This window comes from Cyprinus carpio, chromosome B7 (assembly GCF_018340385.1).
Source record: "Cyprinus carpio isolate SPL01 chromosome B7, ASM1834038v1, whole genome shotgun sequence".
NCBI lineage: Eukaryota > Metazoa > Chordata > Actinopteri > Cypriniformes > Cyprinidae > Cyprinus > Cyprinus carpio.
The window spans coordinates 7,830,238-7,852,183 of record NC_056603.1 but is presented as its reverse complement, the minus strand read 5'-3'; the positions used below and the strand labels follow the sequence as shown (position 1 = coordinate 7,852,183).

Genomic DNA, 21,946 nt, shown 5'->3' with positions numbered 1-21,946 from the left:
TTTAAATTGAATAACTTTAAGATGAGTATTTATTGATGTTGTGTGGGCTAAATTGCATGTAATCTGCCAGTCTTCCTCTGAAAGTTGTAATCACAAATCACCCTTCCAAGATCTAAATCTATCATGAGAACTTTCCGAAACGTAAGACATAATCAGATTCTAAAACTGAGAAATAATGCCTTTCTTTTGACTATCTTTTAACAACATTTCTTCCAAGTCTGAAGTGGTGAGTTTCGTTAATATATTGTTTTGTCTTGCTCCTCATGTGTTTTTTTTTTTTTTTTTTTTTTCTTTTTTTTTTGAGTTAACATATTCATTTAAATTATTTGTATGTGATTTTTTTTTTTTTATATAAAATGCGCCTAATCCCCCCTCCCTCCATTTCTTCCATACTTAATTCTGTTTTAATATATATATATATATATATATATATATATATATATATATATATATATATATATATATATATATATATATATATATATATATATATATATATATAATTCATCCTCATTTACACAACAACAAAAAAGATCTATGTAGCCAAAATTAAAAGACAAAGGCAAACTAAGTAAATGTGTTTCAGTGCTTTAAATAAGATTGATATATAGAGGACAACTGCATTCAGCTGAAGGTACCGGCGTGTACGTGGCCAAAGAGAACGTCTTGTGGTCCGTAATGTTTGTGTCAGTATATTATCTGAGAGAAAATGGTAGAGTTTCAGTAAGAGTTGTGTTTGTGAAATGGGAGGCACTGAGAAAGTGTGTCCTTCAGGAACGGAGAGACGGACGTGTCGTCTGTGGATTAGACAGGAAGCTGTTGTATGTGAACGGGTGAATGAATTAGACTGTGTGAGAGAGTTATTGCAGTGTTTCTGGTAAACGTATGGTATCGTGCTGCTATCAGGACAATATATCAATCACCTGCCATCTCTGCACTGTCCTCACAGTGTCCCCTGTGAACACACACACACATGACCCTCTCCTTGAGTTCCTTGAGAGACACATAACTCTTCTCAAGGCTGGATATCAGATGGAGCAGGACAGAGTCACTATAAAGCATTGTTCTTTTAACCTTCTTCATTCATTATTTTACTCCACTTTAATATCCAGCCTTGTTTTTTTTTATTTGTGAGTATCTGTTGTGTTTTTAATAGATAGATGGACAGATGAATGGATAAGTAGATAAGTATAATGATAGATAGATAGATAGATAGATAGATAGATAGATAGATAGATAGATAGATAGATAGATAGATTCAAACATGTCAAGTTAGGCATATTTTAGTTCATGCCCATCAAAGCTGACTTAATTGTATGGTCTTGACAGAAGGATGGAGAGGAAGGAAGGAAAAGCAACATAAAAAACAGCGATATTAGCTGAGTCAGCTGTAGGAAGTAGTGTGGGTAGATATCCTGTACACAACTCCACACAGCGAGGAGAAAAGAACATGATGTCACTCTGAGAAGAATGAATGGGCTGATGTCACACACGCAGCCCACCTGCTGAAGGAGTGTGTGTGTGTGTGTGTGTGTGTGTGTGTGTGTGTGTGTGTGTGTGTGTGTGTGTGTGTGTGTGTGTGTGTGTGTGTGTGTGTGTGTGTGTGTGTGTGTGTGTGTGTGTGATGAGACTCACTCTCCGGTGATATTGAAGAGGACGAGTGTGTGAGACTTGATGATGAGGAGCAGCGAGTGAGGAGCATGAATAAGCTGCAGGGAGGAGACTTCTTCCTTTATGTAAGTTTGTCTTTTTGTATGGATGGGATCTGTGTGTGTTCAGTGTGACAGGTAGCACATAAATGTTTCCTGTGTGTGTATATGTTCTGTGTGTCCTGAGGGGCTTCGGGGTCTGTGTGTGAATGTTTCTGTACAGAGGAAGTGATGTATGCCTGAGGCCCAGCTAACCATGAGAAGGATGAGAGGGGAGAGGAGCACAGGTGCAGGAGGCGCTGCGGGGATGAAGGGACAGAGACGGAGGGAGCATCTGTAACCCGAGGGTTCACTAACACTGTCTGTGTCTTTAACAACTTGACCGACGGCAAAAAATGGAAAGAAGTTGTCGCTTAGTTAAAGATTTAGTTTATGTTTTCTAGTTAATGCTGATGATTTTCACTTTTGGGTGAAGAATTTCTTTAACAGGTTCACCTCATCATCATGATCACGTGGCCCATGTTCACTGAGCAGATGTAAGAATCAAAACCTTCTTCTCGCCCTCCACCTCTTTTGAATGAAAGGAGCTAATCAAAGCCCACCCCCACCCCACACGCAGTCACTGCTCTCAGCTCTTTGTGTACCAGGCCTTTGTGTTCAGGAGGCCCTAACGGGGAGGAAGACAGAGAGAGAGGGAGAGAGAGAGCACTTAGAAGACGCAGGAGAGACTGACTGCTTTGTGATCACATGTTAAAACACGCCACTGTACTTTACCCCGATGCTGCCATGCAGTGTATCAAGAACACTGGCAGAATTTGACTGTGTGCAAGAACCGAAGCCTCAGCGTGAACGCTGTGCACATACATACGTCCCCTGCTTAACCTCGACACAAACAGACATTACCCAGATGCTGCTGCACCCAGTGAAATCAATCATGGCCTGTCCACTTCTCTCCCTCTGTCTCTTTCTTTCGTTATCTGCCCCCTACACACACACACATCTCAGCGTATTTTCTGGATTGACAAATAACAGCACATATGTGTTGCAAAAGCAGCAGCTGAATAGCTGTAAACAGTTCATATATTTACTAGACTTTTATATCTTCTTTAGAAAACGTGAGTGGTGTTTGATGTACACTATCATTCAGTTCAGTAAGATTTTTTTTTTTTTTTTTTTTTTTTTTTTGAAAAAGTCTCCTCATCAGGGCTGCATTTATGTGAACAAAAATACAGTAAAAGTAGTAATATTGTGAAATATTATTGTAATGTAAAGTAATAAATGCTATTTTATATAATTTTAAAATATATAAGTAAAAAAAAGCATGACTGACCAGGCTTATTAAATCCTTTAAAATTCTTATTATCAAGCAATGATGATGTTTCAAAGAAGAAATTGTTGAAGGATGAATATGTAATTTTTTCCTTTTATTTATTTATTTTTTTTGGTGAGAGTAAAAGACAGTTACCCATTGTCCCTCACACAGTATCAGGCAGACATACTGTACAGCTAGTACACAGCGCTCCTTGTGTGCACCTTATAGCTAGGAAAGTTTGACATAGTGCAGCTCATTGACGAATTGGAGTGAATCTTTTTTCATTCTTTGTGTGGGTTGTGTGAATTGTACGCAGTCTGTTCTGAGTTTGTTTTGCTTGCACTCGAGGCACAAAACTAGTCTCAGTCTCTCTCTCTCTAAGAACTCGTTAACCTCTCTTCAGACTGTGAGCTGAAAAACTGAACAGCAGGGTGCTTGTGTCAGCTCCACAACACTGGGATAATAAGCCATCTAATGCCATGTGTGTATGTGGGACGGGTATTCGGGCGATGGTGGGAGGCCGAGACGTCAACTCAGGACTCGTGACTTGGACTCCAGTCAGAAATGAGTCCCGATTTGGAAAACCTGTGACTCGACACGCCAATATTAGAATACTTGAGACTCGACATAGTTCCTAGTGACTTAGTTGACTCATTCTGGACGAGTCGTTCATTGCTGGTGTGAGCTGAGACTCATGCTGATGTTCTGTTCCTGGATCAGCATGTACCATGTCCTGGAACAAAACTAGATTGTAACAACAACAAAAAAAAAAACAGCATAAAAATATCACAGCATACCAGCTATTTAACTTAAATCGATTTGATTGAAATGAAAATCTGCAATCGTCATTTGTGATTCTCTTCTGTTCTGTTTATTCTGTTCTAAAACAGATCGAGTACTTTTAGTTCTGTGAAAATAGAGCGGGGTGTAAAAATAGTCTCTAGCATGAGATCTTGAATAGTGAGATCTACTCACACATCTGCTTCTCTTTCTGTCACACTTGCACTCACATTTTAGTAACTCTTCTTTCCTAATGAAGTGTTTGTATTTAAAAAAATATATACAGTACAGACCAAAAGTTTGGAAACATTACTTTTTTTAAGGTTTTTGAAAGAAGTCTCTTCTGCTCATCAAGCCTGCATTTATTTGATCAAAAATACAAAAAAAACAGTAATATTGTGAAATATTATTACAACTTAAAATAATAGTTTTCTATTTGAATATACTTTAAAAAAAATAACTTATTCCTGTGATGCAAAGCTGAATTTTCAGCATCATTACTCCAGCCTTCAGTGTCACATGTAACATCCAGTCTATCACATGATCATTTAGAAATCATTCTAATATTCTGATTTATTATGAGTGTTGGAAACAGTTCTGCTGTCTAATATATTTGATGAATAAAAGGTTAAAAAGAACTGCATTAATTAAAAAAAAAAAAAATTCTAATAATATATATTCTAATAATATATTTTCTTACTATCACTTTTTATCAATTTAACACATCCTTGCTGAATAAAAGTATTGATTTTATTTAAAAAAAAGAAAGAAAAAAGAAAAAAAAATTACTGATCCCAAATTACTGACCAGTAGTGTATATTGTTATTACAAAATATCTTTTTTTTTCTTTTTTTTTTTCTTTTTATTCATCAAAGTATCCTAAAAAAGTATCACATGTTCTGAAAAAATATTAAGCAGCAGAACTGTTTCCAGCTTTGATAATGAATCATCATATTAGAATGATTTCTAAAGGATCATGTGATAATGATCCTAAAAATTCAGCTTTGCATCACAGAAATAAATGATCATTTAAAGTATAATAAATGTAAAAACAATTATTTTAAATTGTAATAATATATCACAATATTACTTTTTTTTTCTGTATTTTTGATCAAATAAATGCAGGCTTGACGAGCAGAAGAAACTTCTTTCAAAAACATTAAAAATAGTAATGTTTCCAAACTTTTGGTCTGTACTGTATATATATATATATATATATATATACACACACATCTGGTCCGATATTGTCATTCTAACAAATTTGACTGAAATGCCCACAAAGTCCATAAGTGATTATGCATGATGTAACTGTAAATTGAGAACGTAATTAATGTTGGGTTTAATTAGCCAGTTGTTATGGGAGTCCGCCAGAAGCCCAAAGCTCACAGGACAGTTCCGGCATAACTCTAATTACCTGTTGTTAATTTTGAAGGCCGTTCCCCATTAAAACACACAGACAGACTCTGGAGAGCGCGCCTCTCCTCATTGTGTGAGCTGCGTGTTGGATAGTGACAGATGGATCACTTCAGCCAGCGTAAGCACTGTGAATGTCTGTTCTACAGGAGCTTTGTTCTCGCTGTAGACAACTGGAGAAATATTAAGACAGACTCTTCAGGATAAGAACAAAGAGCACAGACGCACTCGCGCCGTGTTTACGTGTGACTGCGTGTCCTCTTCTCTCTCGCTGTCTGTGTTTTCTGTTCCTCTGTGTGTTTCTTCTGATAAGAGTCTGTAACAGGCTTATGCTCCATAAAACCTTTAAAAGAGATTGTCACAGTGTCTTTGTCTTACACATTTCTTGTGTGTGTGTTTGTTTTGTCTGTGTGTGTTCTATAGTGCTAGTGCAGGACGTGATTGGATGCGATGAGATGAGCGAACAGCCTGGATTGGTGGAGTTAGTTTTGGAGTTTGATGTTGTTGTTGTTGTTGAGAATGCCATGATTCAACTCTTTATGATGCAATATTTCAGCATGTTGATGACATTGAGCTGTAACGTGTCTGTACAGTATGTGGTTATATTATTATTCTGATATATGCCACTGTACAGTATATAAAATCGCTTTTTTGAATTAATGTTAATTGCTGCTAGTTATTATATTTATTAAAATTGTAATGTATAAAGATAGAATATAAATAATATTTATAAAAAATATAAACTGTATATTTTTTCTACGGCTGCAAAATGTTTAATCACAATTAAACGCATTCAAAAAAGTTTGTTTACATGCTATATGTGTGTGTACTGTGTATATATATTATGCATATATAAATACACACATATATGTATACGTTTAAAAAAAATTGTATGTAAATATATATTTATACTTGTATATAATTTATAAATATTTTATATATATAAAATTTATTTATATAAATCTAGCATATCTTTCCTTAATATATACATGCATGTGTGTGTATATATATACATATATATATATATATATATATATATATATATATATATATATATATATATATATATATATATATATATATATATCATAAATATACACAGTACACACACATATAGTATGTAAACATAAACTTTTATTTTGAATGTTTGCAGCCCTAATTTATTATTCCTACACCCAGTAATTAAAAAACAGCTAGTATAGTCATGAATATACAATATACATTAGTCAAAAAGTGTAGGAAACCTCTTCAAATCTATTTTAAAGGAAAAAATCCCTTATGAGAGCCAAGTTAAGTGATTTTTATTTTGTTGTTGGGTATTTCTTCTTCTGTGCAGGAATACTTGTTTATGCATGTATTCGCTGATGACCCAAGAAGTATTTGGACACCTATACCACTTAAAATATATGAATATTACTAAATTAGATACAAATCACAAATCAGATGGGAAAAAGCATAAAATGTCACATTGCTCTTGGTAATAGTACATTTTTCAAGGCAAAGGTTTTTTTTTTTTTTAACAAAATGACTTTGCATTTTCTATATATATATTAATAATATTTGTTCATAATTGAGACAAAACATATGTTTCTGGTTCATGTACATGGTTAATGCGATGAACTTCACCTGAGTGAACTTTACGACACCTGACTAAAAATCCATTAGAAATAAAGTGACCATACGTGCATATAGAAATCCTGGCCAGAAAGTGTCCCGGGAAAATGGCACGCATGGTCACCCAAGTTCAAATCATGTTGGATCCATTTATTTCACAGTCAGTGAAAAGATCTAGCATCATATGTGCAAACACCACTTGGTTTGATATGTTGTTATCCAAGTGCAGCTTAAGTATCCACAGAGTTTTTGGGGCTGTCACTATATCTGTGTTTTCTGTGATCTGTGTGCAGGTCTGCTGTAGATCAGGCAGACTTAAAGGAGCAACGTCCCTGTGTCCACTGCTGGACGTATGTTTTGGTTTGTTTGTGTGTTTTTGCAGGGTACCTTTAAGTCAGGGCCAGGCTTCTGTTGCCATGGTGAACATGGAATCCAAAAAGCTTAGCTCTCCCTACAGCTCAGGCCCATTACGACATCTCATTGGCTGATTGTCCTGCATGGGATTGTGATGCGGGCTGTCAGCCGGCCAATAGGGCACAGACTGAGCGAGGGCTGTTGCTAGGGGGAGTTGCTTGGAAAAGAGTCAGCTGGGTTTTCTCTCTCTCGCTCTCTCGCTCTTGCTCTCCCATTGCACTCATTGACTCCATCTCCCCCTCCTGTTTCCTCCTTCCTGTCTCTCTCTCTCTTTTTTTGCACTTCTACACGTGCTGGGGGAATAGAGCACATGTTGAAAAATTCACTGAATATTTCATGTTGCTCTTTGGTGTGTAGAGCTCTGATGCTTTGTGTAAGTGTGTGTGTGTGATGTGCAGAATTGTTTTGGCTCGGCATTTGTGTGTGTCTCTGTAAACGTGTGTGCTTGTGTTTAGTTTCTCGTGGGAATATAATGGTATAGCCAGCCATACTGTGTGTGTGTGTGTGTGTGTGTGTGTGTGTGTGTGTGTGTGTTCAGAGCTATGCACAGAGCATCACGTAGGCAGAGTTCCCCTCAGTTACCCCCGTCATGCACTGACCCCAAACCAGCGGCCCCACACACTCCCCTCCAGAACAAAAGCGCACAAATTTAATTAGCAACCAAAAAGGGGACTTCCTGTTGACCTGTATTGTTCTTAAATTCAAATTACACTATATTAACCCTAACCCTAGTAATTGACATTATTTTGAGGTTAATATAAACATATTTTTTTCTCTTTACAAAGCCTTTTTTACCTTCAGATTTGGACTCTGATTAACACCAGTATTCTGTATTTTTAATCCAGTATTCAAGTATGTTCATAAATTTTTCACGCGTTAATGAAAATTCTGGGCAGAAACTAAAATTTTGGATGCATTTGGCCGAAAACTGAACCTGAAATGCTTTTTAATAATTATTTATTATTTAATTAAATAATATTCAATAATTTTGTAAGACTTCTTAATTTAACTCAAGCCAATAAAATAACCACACTTTTAATAAAAGTCAAATAAAATTGGACAGAAAATATATTAATATCACACATTCATAGAGCAGAATATTGATATTCTGTATTATATGTTTTATATGCTATATTACTGTTTTCAAACAGGTTTCCTGAACTCGCAGGTTACAGGTGACAAGTTCATGTGATTGGTTGAAGCTCAAAGTATACTTCAGCCATACTTCATTTTAAATTGAGGAAACATAAAAAGCCCTAGCAAAGGAGAGAAGGAGAACAGCATTGTGGAGAGACCTAAAGAGTTTGGGAACTCAAACTTGTGTTGCCCGAAGTGATTTTCGATCACTGTTCATTAGACTATGGCTCTAACAGAATAACGCTTAACTAAAACTTCGTTAGATCAGACCGTGGTAACTGGAAAACAGTTGAATCGTTATGTTCCTAATTGTTGGCTTTTTCCCAAGAAGCCCATAGCTCGTAGTTCTTTCGTTATATTAGCCACTCTCTCTAATGGGAGCTTTCCCCTTGGAATCAATTTCTGCTAATGTAAGATTCCAGTTTCTCTATTACAGTATATAAATACACAATCAGACGTTACCATAATCCTCTGTGTGGATGTTGATCCATCTGAAAACAATAGCACAAGGAGTGTTAAAGCTTGAAGTGCAGAGTGCGTTGATGCGATACAGTAGATTAGATTAAAGCACTCAACTCCACCCCACACCCCATCTCTCCCTCCCTCCCTCCCTCTCTCTCCCTCTCTCTCTCTCTCTCTCTCTCTCTCTCTCTCTCTCTCTCTCTCCATCGCTCCTGGCACAGACCCAGCTGTGTAAGCTCTTATTACTGTGTGTGTGTGTGTGTGTGCCCTCCTCTCTTTTTCTTGTACAAATGGAGTTTGAGAATATTTTTAGCATTTGAAGATTGACTCTGATTCCTGTGGTTAGTTATGTGAAGTTATGTGCAGCAGGCTGAGGAGGTGTAGACTGCATATATGCATTACTGTACTCTGGGTCAGTGAGTTCCTCTGTAACACCAATGCAGATCAGGTTACATAACTCAGCACTTTTCTCAAACAAACTAATTTTTTACATTTTTACAGAGGTGTCCACATATTAATGAACAGACTTTCTGTGGTGGCTTTAGGAATAGAAATCCCATATTTTAGGTAATATTTCCTAATACATTTTCGACAGAGAATGTGCATTCACTTTAACTGAAAAATACAGTTTTTAAGGTTAGTCAGCTTTATTTATATAACACTTTATACAATAGAGATTGTTTCAAAGCAGCTTAATTGTATGAAACAGGGAAATAACAAAATCAGTGATGCCATAGTCACCAAATATCAAACAAATCTAAATTCTGCCCCGCAACAGCTCTGCAGAGACAGGCTTTTAGAGGCTTTTAAAGTAATTTGAGTAAAAGAAGCGACATTTATGATATTTTTGTAATCTTGAGATTTTTCACCATTCAGTTAGATACAAGCAGATCATGTATTTCAGTCACATACAAAGAAAAACCTAATATAAAAGCGAACAACAAGTAGACTGATTTGACTTAAATAGACTTTGGTTGTGATCTCTAATTGCTTGCCATTTATTCATAGCAAATGCTAATCTGTTTCATAAGACCTTGAAACTTCATATTATGTGTGTGGAAATCCACACGAAGCACTCATGCACACACATCCTCTATAACACACTGCGTGGTACAAGGATAAAAATATCCAGTACTGTAAAATATAGCTTGGTTTAGTCAAAGTTAGTCACACACATGCAATCTTGAGCCTGTACTAACATACAATATCTTGACATGTACAGACAGAAATGAACACTTTCTCTCTGTTATTTTTACTCTTTCTTGTTTTGTTTTTTTCCCTGAAGAGCAGGAACACATAATGCAGCCCTCTCTCTCTATCTCTCTCTCCGCTCCTCCTCCCAGGCTCACTCTCTGCTCCGGAAAGAAAGAGTAGGAGATGGCAGGAGAGAGAGAGACGGAGAGAATGCGACAGGAAGAGGAAGAGTAGAGAGAGAAGAGGTTCACAGGTGAGACAGGATGGCAATTATCAATTGTGTGAGTGAAGGACGTGCAGGTGTGTGTGTGTGTGTGTGTGTGTGTGTGTCTCAGTGCATGCGGATGAAACTAAGTGACAGTTTAAGAGAATAAATCTTTCTTTTCTCGCTCTACCTGCAGTTTGATTGACAGACAGCATGTGCAGTTGTCATTCAGTGATAGCAGTCTGGAACAGTACTTTCTTCCATACGAACCAGACAATAGATACATATATAGACAGACAGATATACAGATAGTTTTTCTTTTTTTGTTTTTTGGACTTTATTTAATTGAGTGTGTCAATGTTGCAAACTCCAGAAAATGACTCAGTCTTCATGTGATCTCACTCTCTGCATTACCAGGACTGGTTTTATATTTGAGTATTTGTGCTCTGACTGCTGTGCCAGGCCATTATTTGACTTCTTTGCTCATCTTATTGCATCTCACAGAGCGAGAGAGAGATGAAGGGAGTGAAAATGAGTGTCTAAAGCTGGAAAGGGAAAAATGGAATGGAGGAAAGTGTGTGTGTGTGTGTGTGTGTGTGTGTGTGTGTGTGTGTGTGTGTGTGTAATAAAGGTCTGTGAAGGACAGGGTCCCTGCAGTCGAGGGGAAATTGACTGGAGGCATGTGAATTACAGAAGACAGGGTACGTGTGTAAAGTTTCTTTCATCTGTCTGCTCTCACATTCCCTCTTTTTCTCAGGTGACTGATTACCCCCCACACACACACACACACACACACACACACACACACTCGTTTTTTTTCCCCTTAAAACTGTCTGAGATTCATTCTGCCTCTCTTTGTCTGGCTCTTTGTTCAGAAGTAGCTAAAGTATAGTAGCGTGGAGAAAACGCTCTGTCTCCATCTTTCTCGTTTGTACGACACATTCTGCATAAGTATGCGTGAATGGCAGATATTTTTCCAGGTTGTTTGCGGAGGACGCTGTCTCTTGTGTAGAGAGCTCATTCGAGTCCTTGAGTTCAGAAATGTTGGATTTCTCTCTCAAATGCAAGTTGACCTTATACTCACAAACACATGATGTAGAACCTTCTGCTGCTGTTTCGTCAGGATTATATGATATACGACTGCTGCTATAGAACAGCCACAACACAAAGGAGCAAAAAGCAAAAAGCTTTTAGTTGTGGGTTCTAATCCCAGTGGAAAGTTGCATTGCTCAGAGGTTGTTTTTTCATTGCTCAGTAGATTTAGTGGAGTACAGTGATGTTTTCGATGGGTAGTCTAGTTCACCCATTTAGTCATCATTTACTCACTCACATGTCATGTGATTCATAACTGATCACAGTATGGCGAGTTTGAATGTGCAGATCATCAGTCAACTTAAAAAATAATATGGATGCACTGAAATTTAAATAGATGTGAAAACCAATAAGAAAATAACTTTTAATTTTGTAGATGGCGATTACTTTTTGTCTTGACAAAATAACATTACAACTGAAATCAATATTTAATTATATCAGTATATCGATATATCACTTTAAATTCTACAGATGAATTTCAGATCACGGGACCACAGTGTATGCTACCTTTCATGTTTTTAGGTCAGTATGATTTTTGTAATGTTTTTGAAAGAAGTCAGTTGTGCTCACCAAGGCTGCATTTTTTTTTATCAAAGATACAGTAAAAACCGTAATATTGTGAAAATTATTTTAATTTAAAATAACAGTTTTCTGTTTTGTTATATGTTATATTAATTTAGTTATTCTTGTCATTTATTCTTGTGATGGGAAAGAAGAATTTACTCCAGTAACTTCAGTGTCTTCAGTGTCACAAGATTCTTCATAAATCATTCAAATATGCTAATTTGGTACTCAAAATGATTTTATTTTGTTTGAAAAATTTGCTGAATTTTTTTTTTTTTTTATTAATTGTGAGAAGGATTGCATTTAACAATGTTATTAATTAGATTTGATTTCTTTATATGAGTGTTAGATGTCATCGAAGGCAATCTTAACACAAAAATACTGTCGGCCCAATAAGTGATGACAGAAATATTGTGCATGCCTATATGGGATACAAACTAGACAATTGTTGACTTACAGTAAAAGTACAGAGATATACAATTAAAATGGATGTCATTGCTCAGATAATTAGATTTTTTAATAATTGGTAAAGAAATGTTCGAAATCTCTTTTGACTTTTGATTACAGACTGTAGCACCTGAGAACAGTTTGTGGCAGTGCTTAGACTTGTTCTGAAAGTTTTGGATTATGCATTTAAAAAAGATGGTTTTGGGTCCCTCTGTCAGACATAAATGAACTGCAATGTAGAGAGAGTTTTAAATTAGCCAAGAGTGTGTGTGTGTGTGTGTGTGTGTGTGTGTGTGTGTGTGTGTGTGTGTGTGTGTGTGTGTTGTGAGAGAGAGATGTTTTGGTGTTTGTGTTGTGTGTTGTGTTTTTGTGTGTGTGAAACTTTGAGTTACCAAACGTTTAAAAAAAATGTGTGTTGTGTTTTGGTGTGTGTGTGTGTGTGTGTGTGTGTGTGTGTGTGTGTGTGTGTGTGTGTGTGTTTTTTTTCTGGTTTGTGTGTGTGTGTGTGTTTTGGTGTTGGAACACCTGCCAGCTGTTTCCAGGTGAGTGAATGGAGTATATTTATGCAAGTGTTTGCATGTGTGGTTTAGTGTCAACGTACTGCATCTGTCTGCTAGCCCCAGCGGGGGAAGAGAGTAGTGTGTGTGTGTGTGTGTGTGTGTGTGTGTGTGTGTGTGTGTGTGTGTGTGTGTGTGTGTGGTTTAAAAAGCGAGAGGGGCTCACTGCTTAAAATATACAATGTGCCCGATGAAAGCACTTTCTTTTCCTTCCTTTCAAACTGTCACCAGATGACTTCACTCTCACATGTAAACACAGAAGTATCTCTCAGTGTGTCTCTGTTTCGTTTGTGATGTTGTGCTGTAGCTGCTGACCTTGGCACATATAGAGGTCTCAAACACTCCCACACGCTTACCTAAGATACTGTAACCATTAATGGCACACACAGAACCGGTTCGAGTCTTTTGTAACTGTTTTATCTAGACATGGTAACCTACACACCTCCTCGTGTGGAGTCCCTTTTCTCTGCGGTGTGTGTGGGAGTTTCTCCTGTGTGTTTTTGTGTACATATGTGCAGAGTCTGTTTGACCGGCAGATATAGAGAGGCATATAGAAGTATAATGTAGCTGAATGCCACAAACCTTATAACAATCAGGCACGATATAACCTACAGCATGTTCTGTAAACTTTTCACTTCTTTCCTCTGTGGTGTTTACATTTGCTGTGAGATGCATCTTGTACTATTTTGGTAGCTAGGTTTGTTCATATTGGCTCCATCTTAGTGTGTATTTATACTTGGTAACTGCATGCTAGTGTAAATGTTATTCAAGACACATTTGAGATGGATAACAATCTGATCACTCAGACCTCCGGGATTGAGGCGTAGCCAAGACCTGAATTTGCCAATTGAAAATGCAGTTGTTTGTTCAGTCCGCAAATAGACGTTTGTAGTGTTTTTGAAAGTCATGCTCACTAAATGTGCATTCCTTTAAAGACGTATACAGGAAAAAACAACCATAATATTAAATGTAGGGTAGGTGATTTCAGAGAGGCTAGCAATAGCAAGCTACCAACAAACCCACAAAACACCACCCAAACCCAAAACCACTCCAAAAAACAACACCTCATACAAAAAAACATAATCTAATATCTTAAAATGTAATTTATTCCTGTATTCCTTAGTTGTTAATTTGTTTTATAGTTACTACCTTTACTGTTTCATTTGATTCAGTGGGTGTTATGTTGATTGTAGTTTTAGTAAGTTAGTTTAGTTCCCCACCATGCTGATGTCATTAATAATAACTTTGGCTGCATGTGGGGTTATAGGGGTCATGTGGGAGGAGCTTGCTTTGTCAGGGACTCTTAAGGGGTCATTAGGGATTTGGCAGTGGGGTAGAGATGAGGGGCGCCCCATGAGATATAGAACATCTTGAAAAGGCAGTTGTAGCAGTGGGGAAAATGTTTGTCAGGAAGTGGATTTGTTTGCAAGTTTTTATTTGCAGCAGCAAACTTATTTTTGTAGCTTGTAGGAAGCATGATAAAAGGAATGTGAACGTGCACATTGCACATGCATTTTTGCATTTTTCCCAGAACACAGGCGCGCACACTCACACGTCTCCATCTCTTGTTTCTCTTCTTTTAGCACACACTCATGGCTCTCGTTTTTACTGATAGCATGCAGGTGTGCCATCAATTACACACTTTCCTTGCATCTCACGCACACGCCCCACCGTCTCGCTCTCTCTGTCTGTCTCTCTGTCCCTTGTGTTGTTGGTGTCTGGGGGTAAGGGCCCTATTAGTGCCTCTGTCTGGAGCCTGGAGAAACCCTACACCCGACAGAGACGGAGAGACAGAGCAGGAGAGAAGGGGGGAAATGGGGTAACTTGATCCCTTTGGTTTGTCTGTTCAATACAGAGGTCACTTGCCCAGGCACAGAGCATTAATCCTTATACACACACACACGCACAGACTCATAAACACTCATTTGTCCTAAAATCCCAAAGCAGTAACATGCAATGTGATGATGTAATTCCAAGCAACAGTACACGGATACATGCTGCCATCATGAAAATGGTGCATTTGGAATTATGGGCGGCTTCTGTCAAAGGAAAAAATGGCTACTGGCTGTTATACCCTCCGGCACAAAGATATTGTGGATGAGAGAGGAAGTAACTGAAATAGAGGGACAGACAGACAAACAGTGTTTCAGTTGAGATTATGGAATCTGTCTTCAGGCACGGAAGTAACCGTCCACTTATGGTTTTGACTTCTACTTGTAAATCAAGAATAACTTACTGGCCATTATTTATAGTTAAAATTGTCATATTTTTGTCTTTTTGACAATTTTGTGTCAGCATCAAGGCGTGATAATAGCGATTCCCAAACTTTTTTGTCATGTAAACACGAAGTAGCCCTGAGATTTAAAGTTAATATTTCAATAAATGAAATACACATTAGAATGTTCACAGTTCTCTGATGTTAGTTAGGGTTCTCATGTCATGGACAAACAAATATATTTAGTATATGTTTTAATTTTTTTGTTTTGTTATTGTGTGATTTTATTAATTACTAACCACCAGTGATATTTAATTATTACTCATATAATCTTATAGTACTTATTAATATTTTTAATTAGCTTTTATTTTTATATTTTCAATTAGCATTTAAATTTTAGTAGATTTTTGGTTTTATAAATATTTCTATTTAGCTTTAATTTATTATTATTTTTTTTTTCAGTTTTTATTTCAGTAATTTTACTACTCTCATTTATTTCAAGGTCAGTTTTAATATTATATTTTAATGATTTATTCAATGATTTCTTTTCAACTTTGTCATTTACAATTTTTAATAGTTTAAGTTTTAGTTAACAATAACAATGCTCTCGTAAACACCCGGCAGTTTCACATTTGGTAAAACTCTGCTCTAAGTCATTATCGTATTATGTTATTATTTAATCTAACATTTATTTATTTGTTTTAAACTTCTGCATTCAGTAGACACTTTTATCTGAAGTGGCTTATAGTGCAATCAAGTCGCACATTTATTGTTTGAAAGCTGTCGTGGGAATTAAACCCATCACCCTACAGGCTGAGCTAAAGGAACATCTGCAGTAACTCAGACGGCTTTGTCAGTTTTGGTTTGGCATTTGTTACCATTTTTGTTTCATTTATATGTCAACCCTTTTTTTTTTTTTTTTAATATGTGTATTTCCTAGATAATGATAACTTTTAACTTAATAGGGTAATATCAATGTTTTGGACATTTTCATATGTAAATGTATTCTTTGAATAATTTTAGAGTAATTGGTACTACATGGTAATCATGTAGTACCATGGTTTTACCATCACTAGCTGCATTTCCATTACAGATTTGCACAAAACATTTGCAATATTTTATAAAGTTGATAAAGAAACTATTGTGAAATGACAATGTTTCCATTAACCAAAGTTATGTAAATTTTTCCTGAAAAACGACCTCATGTGAGTGTAAAAGCTTTTTAGCGACATATAGGACTTTTGGCAAAATTGACGTGTTTCCAACAGACGTATTTTTGGAAAATGGAAACTCAGTTAGTGACTGTACTGTGGCATGGCCGCAGTGCTTCTCCGTAATGATTTGAGAGCACTGTTACAGTCAGAAGGACACTTGAGCTTGGGCTCGGACAGTAAGCAGTTGTCTTCAGGATTAATTAATTGCCAGCTCTTAGTGAACAGATGTCTTTGTGTGTGTGTGTGTGTGTGTGTGTGTGTGTGTGTGTGTGTGTGTGTGTGTGTGTGTTGTCTCTGTTTGTGTTTCATGGGTGATATTTTGAATATTCATTATTTATTTTGCAATAGTTTTGCTGGTGGTATAAAATATAGTAACATTGTGAATAGCCTAATGCACATTTTATTTGGACATTTAAATTGCAGATTGGTTTTTGAAATAAAGTGGGTAGTTCTGATCTATGCTATTGAGGTGATCCAGTCCATGAAACTTCTTCTATATGTCTATACATTTCATATGTATGTATATGTATATCTATATCATCATATCTCATATGAGTGTACATCATTTTACATTTATATTAAAGTGCAAATTATTCTTTATATCTAAAACGTTTTATATGAGAAATATTTCTGAGTTCAAGTTTGTGAAAGTTCCTAAGATGTCATTATTATACTAGTTTTGCAATGAGGTTTTGACAGTATTGGCTTTAGAGTTGCTTGTGCAGTTTTATTCATTTCTGTGAATCAGTTAAGAAGTTGATAATCAGTGGTTTCAATGAATTGATTTAAAAATATTTTATTTGCGTCATCATTCAAAGTCATTTTGGGCCATTTTATATTAGTTTAACTAAAAAATAAAATTAATTAAGGACAACAAGCCTTAATTATTTTTTACTTTTATTTTACTTTGTGTCCGGGGGAAGTCGTGGCCTAATTGTTAGAGAGTTTGACTCCTATCCCTAAGGTTGTGGGCCCGAGTCTCGGGCCGGCAATACCACGACTGAGGAGCCCTTGAGCAAGGCACTGAACCCCAAACTGCTCCCCGGGTGCCGCAGCATAAATGGCTGCCCACTGCTCCGGGTGTGTGTTCACAGTGTGTGTGTTCACTGCTGTGTGTGTGTGTGCACTTTGGATGGGTTAAATCCAGAGCACGAATTCTGAGCATGGATCACCATACTTGGCTGTATGTCACTTTCACTTTTTCACTTTAACATTTTGAATCCAATTTGCTACTTTGTCTGTTTGATTGAAAATATGGTTCCTCTGATTAAAAATAATCATACTTTTAAGGCATTTCAGAGCAAATACAAAAATATCAGAATTGATTAAGATGTTGAATAGCATCATTTGTTGAAAAATATGAAGACATATTTTGTTAGCTCTAGAAGCTGTTGTATTGTAGGCTACTAGTGCTGCAGGGCAGTGTGTCTGTCTTGCGTGGCCTGGAGATCCCCTTTAGCCGGGGGTTTTCCTGTGTGCACTGCCCCTGCGTGTGGCCTGGCCTGGGGCCAGAGCTGCAGCCTGCTCTGCCTGTGCCAGAGTCCCCGGGGCCTGAAAGGACAAAGCTGGTCTCCTTCCAGCTCTCTTAACCCCCAAATGCTGGCACTGCATGAGCTTTATCTGTGCCTCTCGCTCTGGCTCTGATATCATTTCACTTTGATGGCCTGCTCTATCTCCGGCTCGCACACGCGCTCTCTTCCACACACACACTGCAGCTGCGGTGGCCGCTGTGTGGCAGTGTGTGTGTCTCGCGCTGTGTGTGGCCTCACATCAAACTCGTAAGTATTTTGGTTAATGGATTCTTCGCCCTCACTGTATGCCCGTCTGAGTGGTACCAGCATCTAAGCTGCAGTACCGCCCTGTGCACCACCCACGGCGAGCCCCAGAGAGAGAGAGAAGTGCGGTCTGGGGAGCTTAAGGTGGTTCTGGTCATGTGTGGTCCTCCATAGTGTTTTAATTAGGTTCTTCTCACTCAGATGGATCATTAGCTGTAATGAGTCCAAACCACAGAAACACATGTACAAAAAATTATTTTGTGGTGAAGTAAACACTACATAAAAACAATTGTAATTTCTACATTAAATAATTTAGTTTAAAAAATGTAAGCAAATTCTATATTAGTACTCAATTTAAGCTTGTAGAAATTAAAGTTTGAACTTATAAGTATATTTTACTTGATATTGTTTGTTACGTTTTCAAGGATTCTTTAAGTAAATATCAAAGGTATGATCCCATATTTCCAATCATGCACTGAGGCATGGATAATTAAAAAGGTTAATTTTTTTCGAGTCTTATTTACACTGTTTTATGGTTGCATTTGCTGTCAGGTTTGGTAACTTACAGTTTTGTGACATCTGGAGTTCATTTTCTACTCAAAATGACCCATTCATACTCAGACACTATTCAGTGATTGTTACCGTCATTGTGTAGGGTGTCCCAAGTATTGAGGTCTCTGTGTTCAATTAGGTAATAATTATATAGAGTGGGCATATTATCTTAAAAGGATGACAGTCTGTTTACTTGATTGTTTACAGATTTTATTTAATTCAATACTTAAGTTTTACTTAAAATATATGTGTAAAAACTTGCAAAAAAAAAAAATTAAGCATATATTATTCTTTTTTTTTCTTTTTTTCAGTGCAGTAAATTACTGTTATTTAACAGCACACTTTTTTTTACAGTGACAAGCATTACTTAAGTAAAATTTACAAACAAATAATCAATAAAATTTACTGGGAATTCACAAGTAAACTTAACTTAAAAATGTCTATTTAAATCTACTAATAATTATGTTTAGGCTTTTATTTGTCAAATTTTTGTAAATTAACTAACTAGCCTTTTCTGAGTGAAAATTGTTGCCAAGCTTTTTTTCAAGTAAATCCTACTCCACATTTTTTTCATTGTGCACTGAATATGAGCCTATACAAAAAGACGTCTTTATGGAGACTCATCGCAAGAAATGCTCCCAAAAAAATTCTTCTGTGTTTATATGTGTATATACATCTGTGCTGCACTATTTGAAACATTTCAACAGTTTACATTCCCTTTGTCACCGTGTGCAGTCCTGTTCAAAAGTTTGAAATAAGTAAGTCTAGTTTTTTTTATTTTTTTTTTAAAGAAAGTAATACTTTTATTGAGCAAGGGTGCATTAAATGTATCATATGTGGCTGTAACGACATTTATAATGTTACAAAAGATTCTGGTTTTGTTTAAATGTTTTTTAAAAAATTTCTATTCATCAAAAAATGTATCTGAAAGATATTCAGCAGCACAACTTATTTCAACATTAATATTTCATTAAGAATGAGCATTAAGAAATATTTTAAAACATTATTACCGTTTTTACTGTATTTTGGTCAAATTCTTTCAAAATCGTTAAAATATCTTACCGACCGAACTTTTAAACAGTAGTGCATGCAAGCGGATTGGTTCTGTCATCAGTATCCCATCTTAAAATCATCGTGGGATCATTGTTTACATGTAAAACACAATGCTGTTAGCTATCAAAAATCAGCTCAGTATAAAAACCTGACAATGCAAGAAACCCTCATGTATGTGATATATTGATGTCATCACACTGAATAAGCCAGCAGATCCGTGTTAAAGGCATTTATATGCATAGTGAAATTGAGGCAGTAACAGGACCTTACACGTCTGAGTGAGTGTGAAAATTGTGTGTGTCTCTGCTTACAAAAACTTTTAAGACACCCTGAACCCTCATGACCTCTGCGCCCAGACGTTGTCCCTTCCCCCATGGCAGTGAAACCCCCATCTGCATTCAACACAACATCACAAACCTACACACAGATTCCAGCAGTCACCATCCCTCCTCTCTCACTCAACACGTATTTAGAAAACACTCATGCTTTATCTGCATGTAACATGATGACTTTTACTACACAGCATCTGCAGTTCTGTGTGTGTTTTGAAATAAAACAGTAGGCCATGCACTGCAGGACTTTTCCACAAATAAGGGATAGTGTTGTCACAATACCAAAATTTCAGTAGTTGGAATTCAGTTCTCAATATGACTAGCAAAAACTTGCAGGCTAGACTAAACAGACTAGCAAAAACATGCTTCTTGCATTGATGGATTTTTATGTATAGTGTACAGTCATGTGAAAAAGTTAGGAAACCCTATTGAATTCCACGGTCTTCCTTTATCAGGATATAATTTAAAAAAAAAAGTAAAAAGAAAAAACCTAAATCGTGTCATTCTTTATTCAACAAAAATAAAGCCAAAATGGAAAAAGCCATGGGTGACCAAATTAAGACACCCTTACTGTTTCTTAAATATAAGTTTTGCCATAGGTTCAATCTAGTATTCATTTTTCAAGTAATCATTAAATCTAAGTGATAAATGAAAAGCAGCATGTCGATTTCTCTCTTTTTTCCCCAATAAAATCAAGTCACGCCAACCGTTTACATTGTTACCCTGCCAAGACAAGCATTTTGACCATGAAGTGCTTTTGACTATTCACACCTGGACCATTCACTGCAGTGAAGAAAAGTATATGTGCACTTCATTGCTTTTATCAAATGAATTCAAACAGTACAGCATGGTGCTAAAAACGCCAATGGTTATGGGTTCTAATGCATGAAGACTTATACCTTGAATGCAATGTAAAAACCATAATGCAATAATAAAAGCATCTGGCAAATGTACAAATGTAAATGTAGTCATCTTTATTTGTCGGATTCACTATTATAAATGGTGCTGCACTTCTGGATCTGGTGTGCAAGTTCTTGTGTGAATATGCAAACTTGCAAACATGCACAGAAGAGCAATGGTGGCTAGCACTGATCAGAGCATTTGGAAAATGCTGCATGGGCTCTTTTGGGTGCTATTTTAAGCGTTAAAGTGAGTCTTGAAGTACTACATGGTAATGAATCCGTCCTGCTGGATATTCATGAAGTTTTCCCTTTTTGTGTTCCACAGAAGAAAGAAACCGATTCGGGTTTGGCGTGACATGAGGGTGAGTAAATTGATACAGTCTTCTTTTGTGGATGAACTGTCCCTTTTAGTAGAGTTTTGTACACTGTGACCATTTAGTGAGTGTGTGAGTGACAGAAATAACAGAGAGGGGGTTTGAAATCCAATATAAAAGCCAAGGAAAGAGAAACTTCCACACCTTCAGAGCCTGTCTGTCTCTCTCACGTTCTCTCCCTGGAGTCAGACAGGAGCGGATGGGGGTGGGGACCAGACAGGTCGACGCCCCCTCAACCATAGGTGCCCACAGTGGGAGGGACACACATGTCTCTGTCCAATAGGTGGTCTGTGACAGAGACACCACAGTGTTTTTCAGTAGTTTGATGGATGTGGCCTGAAGTGACTCAGTCTCTGGTCAGTGTGTTTGTGTGTGTGTGTTTCTCTTCCGCTCTATTTTTACATTTTTTGAACCGAAAAGGTGACTCACTCTCTTTCTGTGGGCCAAAACCAGTGTGTGTGCAGTGAAGACAGAAGCGAGGCAGTTGAACACACAACCTTGCGCACATTTGTAAACAGCAGCCATATATATAAATATACATGCATCCGTGCACACAAAAACTCCCTGAACCCGTGAGGAAAGCCTGCAAGACTCACGTGCTGAGGCGTGTACCGACCGGCTGCATGTGGTTTGTGTTTGTGTGTTTGACCCTTTTTTCCTTCCTCTCTCTTTTTTCCTGTCCCTCATTC

General features: G+C 36.9%; 1 protein-coding gene across 1 annotated transcript in view; it reads left to right on the top strand.

Annotated features, from left to right (window-relative positions):
• The window catches only part of LOC109100062 (lysine-specific demethylase 6B-like), an 80,924-nt gene that overhangs the window by 9,595 nt on the left and 49,383 nt on the right, over window positions 1–21,946 (top strand). The window contains exon 3 of the mRNA XM_042726999.1: window positions 21,209–21,245. The gene's annotated coding sequence lies outside the window, so the exon portion shown is untranslated. The remainder of the gene's footprint in view (window positions 1–21,208; window positions 21,246–21,946) is intronic.